At 38.8% G+C, this 7,054-nt stretch overlaps 1 protein-coding gene and 1 pseudogene across 1 annotated transcript in view; both read right to left on the bottom strand.

Annotated features, from left to right (window-relative positions):
- Positions 1-7,054, bottom strand: part of LIPC (lipase C, hepatic type) — a 305,507-nt gene that overhangs the window by 128,656 nt on the left and 169,797 nt on the right. The gene's annotated exons all lie outside the window — the stretch shown is intronic.
- LOC134939164 (5S ribosomal RNA) lies at positions 1,308-1,426 on the bottom strand (annotated as a pseudogene).

Raw genomic sequence — 7,054 nt, 5'->3', positions numbered from 1 at the left:
ACCCAAAGAATAATTATAGCCTAATATGGTTGTTTATTTTATTCCATTTTAGGGTATGCAATGGATGAAAATTCATATTGGACAACTTTAGCAGAGAAGATTTAAGAGTTTAATAAAGAGGTGTTTAGGGTATCTTTATATATATTTTTTAATGTGTATTTTAACCATGTGTGTGCCTTTTTATTTGGTTGCCAAGCCCAGCTGGTACAATTAATTTTCCCACAATATCTTATAGCACTGTAGTGGTATAAGGGGAAGGGTGGTCTGTGCTGAGATAAGCTATTTAAACTCGGCTAAGCAGGATATTCACCCATAGGTACCTCTTCTCCCTACAACCTGTACATGCTCAACAGGCATGATAAGCATATTTATAAAGCCACAGCACAAGTGCTCTTGTTACTGGCTGCAGATAGTGGAGTAGCAAAGATCAGCATATGGTGACAGGTCAAGTGGGAAATGTTACTGTTACTTTTAACCATTTACCTTTATCCTGCCTTCCACTGCCTCAGGACTGACCGAAGATCCCTAATGCCCACCAATGTTGTCTGTGCACATGCGGTCTTGAGAGAAAAAGTTAAATTGGTGCCGCACAGGACTAAAGTGATATCTTTGTAATGGGTTCTTATAAAGTTTGTCCCTTGTAGACCAACAGTGCATGTGCATAAGCGATGCCTGAAATCGGTATCCAAGGAGTTGCTGTTGTTGGTGGTGCACCCAGAGTCAATAGCATGTAGCAATATTTCAGAGAAAAAAGAGAGACTCTGTGTTGGGGCACGCTTAAGAAATAAAACGTAACTTTTAATTATATTGTATTAAAATTGTGGTACACAGACAAACACACACACATAATGCATAGTAAGAAAGTTTAAAAGAATTTTGACCTTCCTTTTTGAATAGGAGTATCGGGTCTGAAATTCTATAAGTATTGTACGGTGACAGTGACACCCACGATGAAAATATCAGAAATTTAATTTCAACATAACAGGAAAAAAGGTTTCCAAGAAATTCAATTTCAACATAACAGGAAAAAAGGTTTCCAACATATGACACATAGGCATTTAATATGGCAAACTAGAAAAAAATATTTAATTTTTATTGTGTCCAATAGCCTATGCCTATTGTGATAATATAACCTGGTATCTGGTAATCTGCTATTGTTAAATACTAATCGATATGTACAGTGAAGGAAAAATTATCCAAATTGATCTAGGAACGTATAGACAAATGAAAAAATATTAAAATGTAAGGTCGGTAAGGGTCAAAGGTTGCTCCAACACCTCTGCTTTTCACATGGAAACAGAGATATTTTACTACTGCACCTAATATTCCCTAGCAGTCTCCCATTTAGGTACTGATCAGGCTCTTCACTGCTTAGCTTCCAAGATCTGGCGAGATTGGGCGTAACCAGTGAGATATGGCAGTATTATCACATATATGTGAATGAGAGGGTGTCTGGTTATTGGCACATACCAGAAAAGGTACTTCTGCTATCCATCGACATGCACAGTCTCTCTGTTACTATTGCATTGCAGAGAGATTTAATGACCGGCATCAGGATGAGAAAGTACTGAAAAAGGTAAGATATAGGAAACGTACTGGTTCAGGGCCCGTCTTCTGCTGTCCACCGTCATATGATAATATAGCGGATAGTGGATGAGAGAGGTGGGTTACCTGGGCCTATTGAAAATTAGTGTGAAATTACACAGGTATCTTAAAGTTTCCTATGGAGGTATATATCAGAATTACAAATTTAATTATAATAATGCCCCCTAAGAGTATAAAGTTGGAGAGCAAAGGAACAGAGGACAAAAGAAGCCCCTATTGGAAATATTCCATAATCTGAAATTTTTTTTAACAAGGTGTTATGATTTACAGATGTAAATTATCCATCTATACAGCAAGATCTGGAACATAAACGTAAGGCTAAAGAGTGATCACTGAACATGTATGAAATTTAGACACTGTGGTTAATTAGTAAAATAGCAGACTTTAACAAATATTAAATGATTAGATAGTCAGAAAAAATTATAATTATTTCATCCAATATACGATACCAGGGGATGAGTGTGTTTAGTGGTGCTGAACAGTACACGGTTTTGGCCTGCTATTCTCAGCATGTACAGTAAAGCAAAAGCAACAATATTAGACGTTAATACTGTAGCTCCCATTGGTATATATTTTTGTTTTATAGAAGATGTACAGTAGTTAATTTAATTTTAAAGGACAAAAGGGCAAAACCTGTTGCAGGATACAGAGAGCATCCTAGTTACTGATATATAATGCAGGAATCATCCCTAGTGACCGGTGTGCAATACAGAGAGCATTCTAGTGACTGATGTACAATACATAGATTGATATGTGACATATTTATAAAATATAAAATTGTTGGTCATCCTTATTCAAATAAAATCAGGAAAAAAAATAATGTGCAGTGCTATAAACAAGTCTTGATTGTATCTGATGCCACCAAAATCTAAACAACTGTTTTAAAATTACATTCTAGAACTGTCGTTTGTCTTTGGTAAAAGACATTTACAATATTTTAATTAGTTTAATCTTCTGTGACTTTTTTTTCTTTTGCAAATTCCTTTGTGCTTTCCCCATTTTTAAAAAGTTAATTGGAAATGGAAGCTGTTTTAACATAATTTGACATTGATTTAACAGAGGGTGACATTCAGAGACCTTTCTGACTGGATATAAAATTAACACAATTCCACGAACTTTAAATCTACAGGGAAAACATGCACATAAACATTGCTCTGCGCATTTAAAAATATTGTGGTGATAATTACTATAACTAGCCAATAATATTAATTCACTGATATCAAGGTTAATTGGATCAGCACCAATGTTATATCCAAGTACTGTATGTCTAAAACCATGGCTGTAATGCAGCTTCACACTGTTATTTATTGTAATTGAAGCATGGTTTTAACTATTTATTAACAGGCAGCAGCTTCATTGTATAAACTCTGGGTTCTGTGCGTTATGAATGGAACCTCTAGGGTTTTCTGAGAAAACATGTACTCAGCATTCCTCCTAAAGAATGGTTTTTCTAGTCTTCCATGAATACAATTAAGGAATCTTTTTGTCCTTGCAGCATTTTAATGGGCTGTCAAAATAGTCTGTTGAATTGAAAATGTATTCTTCATATCTTTAAACTGACACAGTAGCAGCAGGGAAACAGTTCAGACATTTGTATGGTGTGCATGTAATTTATGTATTAAACAATGAAGGCTTATTTTTACATTTAGATTATAAGAGCACCACTGGGTATAATCAAACTGATTTACAATTTTGGTGAAGCTGTAAGTAAAGATCCGTCATCAAACATTTACACGACTGTAACTAATTGCTGTAGGCAAATGTGATATTAAATATTATTGTAAGTGGATGGACTTGGCCGTTTTTGCTGTCTAATAGGATAAAATTATTTCCTTCTCTTTCCCTATATAAAACAGTGCCACCATCATCAACATCATCATCATCATCATCATCATCATCATCATCATCATCATCATCATCATCATATTAGATACTGTATGTTACTTTCTGATAAACCAAACTCAACTGTGAGCCACGTGGAGGATAAAAAGGCTGATTTGTTCCCTGCTTGTACTCTATAGGGAAATATACTTTCATAATTATTCTTCTAGTAGATTAATAATGTTCATTCTATACCAGCAGTTCCCAAACTCGGTCCTCAAGGACCCCCAACAGTTCACGTTTTCCAGGTCATCCAGAGGTGCACATGTGTATTCACTACTCACTGACACATTTTAAAAGATCCACAGGTGTAGCTGATTATTTCACTAGCGATTCTGTGAGGAGACCTGGAAAACATGAACTGTTGGGTGTCCTTGAGGACTGAGTTTGGGAACCACTGGTCTAAACAAAATGCTAAGCCAACATCAACAATACAGGATAAGACGCGGGTTATGGTTTACTTATTAGTGTAAAACACTGATTCTAAAAGTGAGTAGTACCGCCTCTTAGGTGGCGGGGGGGGGGGGGAGGGGGTCGATGGATGGTCCTAGGTGGGTGCTAAGAAAAAAACAAGGAGCAGCTTGGAATGCTAGAGAGAAATATGCATATTGTAAACAGAAACCACATACTGTATGTGTTTAGTTACTATTAAAATCAGTTCTCAAAGAGATGAAAGGGAACTGTTTCCTATCTGACACACAGATAATTCCATCCTCCTATCACTTACTTATTCATTCATCTATCTATCTATCTTTATAAAAAGTTTTCAGCAACATTAATATTTTGTAAATGAAAAATATAGTAGTGTGAACAGGCAATAAGAAAGTATACCTAGTGTAAACATACTGTATACACACATGGATATACTGTATACATATACATACATATATGGTTGCGTCATCATGTTGAATATAAAGCACAAATAAAAAGTGCAGAGTGTCACATAAGAGCCACTGCCTGATTAAGAGGTAAAGTATAGCTATGAGCAGAAGAGCTGTACCCGCCACAGACAAATATTGGAAATGCCAGAAAAAATAAGATTTTTTTTCTCTGGCTGGGTCCACAGGTTATCCACAGGATAACATTGGGATATGCCGGAGCGACAACGGAATTGGCACCAATCGGTCACAAGCTTTCTGGCCTCCCAGGATGCATCTGGGCTTCTCCATATAATCCCGCCCACTGACTCAGTCAAATCAGTTTTTTGTTTGGTTCAGCAAGGAGGCGGTCATGGTCACAGGGCTGCTGTTATAGCAGCCTGCAGCTTTTTATTATTTTATTTTTTTAGTCTTACTATGGTTTTATGTTTTCTTGAGTGACTTTTCTTAATAGCGTCTTAAACGCATACTAGAAAGAGTCGCTCCAACAAATCCCCACCTGGTCGCAACAACGCTTACCTTCGCGGTACAGTGCTGTCTCGACGGGCGTCTGTGTCGGATGATTCTAGCAGGTCCAACAGACGTAACCAGGCTGTGACCGGAGCATGGGGAGAAGGTAAGGCATCGGTTTCCTCTTACTAGGGGGTCCGGACACAGCTACACTGTATTTGGTGGAGACTACAAACAGTGTGTTGATGCGCCGAACACTCTCAGTTGCGACAGTGCTATGCTTTAGGGATCATAGGCACCAGGACTAGGTTGAGGTCGCGATCCTTAAAGTTTAAGTCAACGGGGGAATCAGACGCTCTCCTGGTCGCCCCTCCCCCAAGTTCATGACCAGTTTCCGCGCATCTCCCGTCCATGAACTGAATGACCTCACTTCCATCTCAGATGCTACCACGAGGGTACTCGGTCATAGCTTAGATGCTGCGGTTGTGTACACTAGAGATCCCGCCTAGACCGAGTCGCAGACCTTAGCGTCTGCATACACGTGGCATTCACTGAGCGTCTGTGTCCGTAAGTGAGCGTCCGTGTCTCTCATCAGTTATCAGGAGCGGTAATGTACATCAGTAGCGTCTGAATTCACTCAGTGTCTTGCGAGCGTATTTGTGGATATGGAAGTGTGGTGAGTCTCCCTGTATCCCGCTCTATGGAGGAAGGGTATACAGTACTAAAAATTCTCTCTACTTGTTAGTATGAATTGTTAATTTTGGTACATATTGCATATGAGACCTGTATAATACTGTGTTCTGCATGTTATGTTTGAAAAAAAACAGTTTAAAACAGAAATGCAATTATCCCACTTACTTGTAAGTTATTATGATGGTGATTGTATTCTCATATGACAATGTCTAATACTTTAACATGTGAGTGACTGCTAGTATGTATGCTGACTTTTATAAGTGTTGTCAGTTCTGTTCTGAACCTCAAATCAGGTACATGGATTGTGGTCAGATTGATATCACTTCTATATCTATATAAGTGATTTTCAGTCACAAAAGAGTGTAGTATTTGTAAAAATTGATTATTTACCTTATCTGTGAGTGGCAAAAGTGACCCTACACCCTTAGCATGCTTATCTGGTATGGTGATTTTGCATGGAATAGTTCAGTAGCTTACTTATGAAGGGCAACGCCCTGCTAGAGGGGTGTGGTCGCACAGACCTTGTTTGCAATTGCTGGCAAAGATTAGCACCTGCAGTTCTACCCAAAGCAGGGGAATAGGTTACACTGTTAACCCATGCAGGCAGCTTTTACAAATAGCCAGGCTATTAAACAGCAGAACAGATGGGTAACCAGGGTAGATACATCCATGTTACAGACTACACAAGATGAATTCCAATACCCCATATAATGATCAGATATAGCTGACCTTATTGATGCCAAAGCAGTGTCAAAATCTAAGGCACCTGTATTTAAACAGTGCTCCAGCAATGCTAAAGGGTGTAAGTTCAAGCCTGGCCTGGATCAGTTTTGTTAACTGTTTTAGGGATTCTTACTATCCCTTTCCAGCTGAGGACTGTTCAAAAAGAGAGAAGTTCCTCCTAGAGTAGATGCACATGTACTGCGACTTGTGCATAAATCTGCTTTGCCATTGTCATCTACCTCACTAAATGATGTCTCAGACAGAAGGGTAGATAGCTTCTTGAAAAATATATTTTCTCTATCAGTAGCAGTGGTAAGGCCTGCTATGGCCTCGGCCTGGATTGCAAGAGCAATGGTAGAATGGGGGAGGAACTAGAGAATGGCCTCTCCCCTCCTACCACGGAGCAGGAGTCTCATCTAGGTCTTATAAGACAAGCTGCCCAATATTTGGAAAAAGCAGCATTTGATATGGGTACGATTGCTTCTAAAGCATCAGCCTTGACAGTAGCAGCTCGTAGAGCAGTTTGGCTACGCACTTGGAAAGCAGAGGCAGAATCCAAGAAAGAGTTGGAAGCATTGCTTTTTACTGGTAATATATTGTTTGGAAAACAATTGTCAGATATTCTAGAATCGGAAGCTAAATCCAAAAAGGTCAGATTTCCGGCTAGTTATAATCCTAAGACTAGGGGATCAAAATTTCTGCCATTTCGATGGCAAAGCAAAAGCTAAAGAGGAGACTAAGCAACCCCGGTTCAATAGATCAGCCAGGGGTAGGAAGCAATGGGCTAGTAGAAAGCCAGCTTCCAAGCCTGAACAGAAGCCATC

The sequence above is a fragment of the Pseudophryne corroboree genome, chromosome 6 (genome assembly GCF_028390025.1).
Source record: "Pseudophryne corroboree isolate aPseCor3 chromosome 6, aPseCor3.hap2, whole genome shotgun sequence".
In the NCBI taxonomy this organism is placed as follows: Eukaryota; Metazoa; Chordata; class Amphibia; order Anura; family Myobatrachidae; genus Pseudophryne; species Pseudophryne corroboree.
Note: the sequence above shows the minus strand (reverse complement) of the source record. Positions and strands in the feature narration are given on the sequence as shown.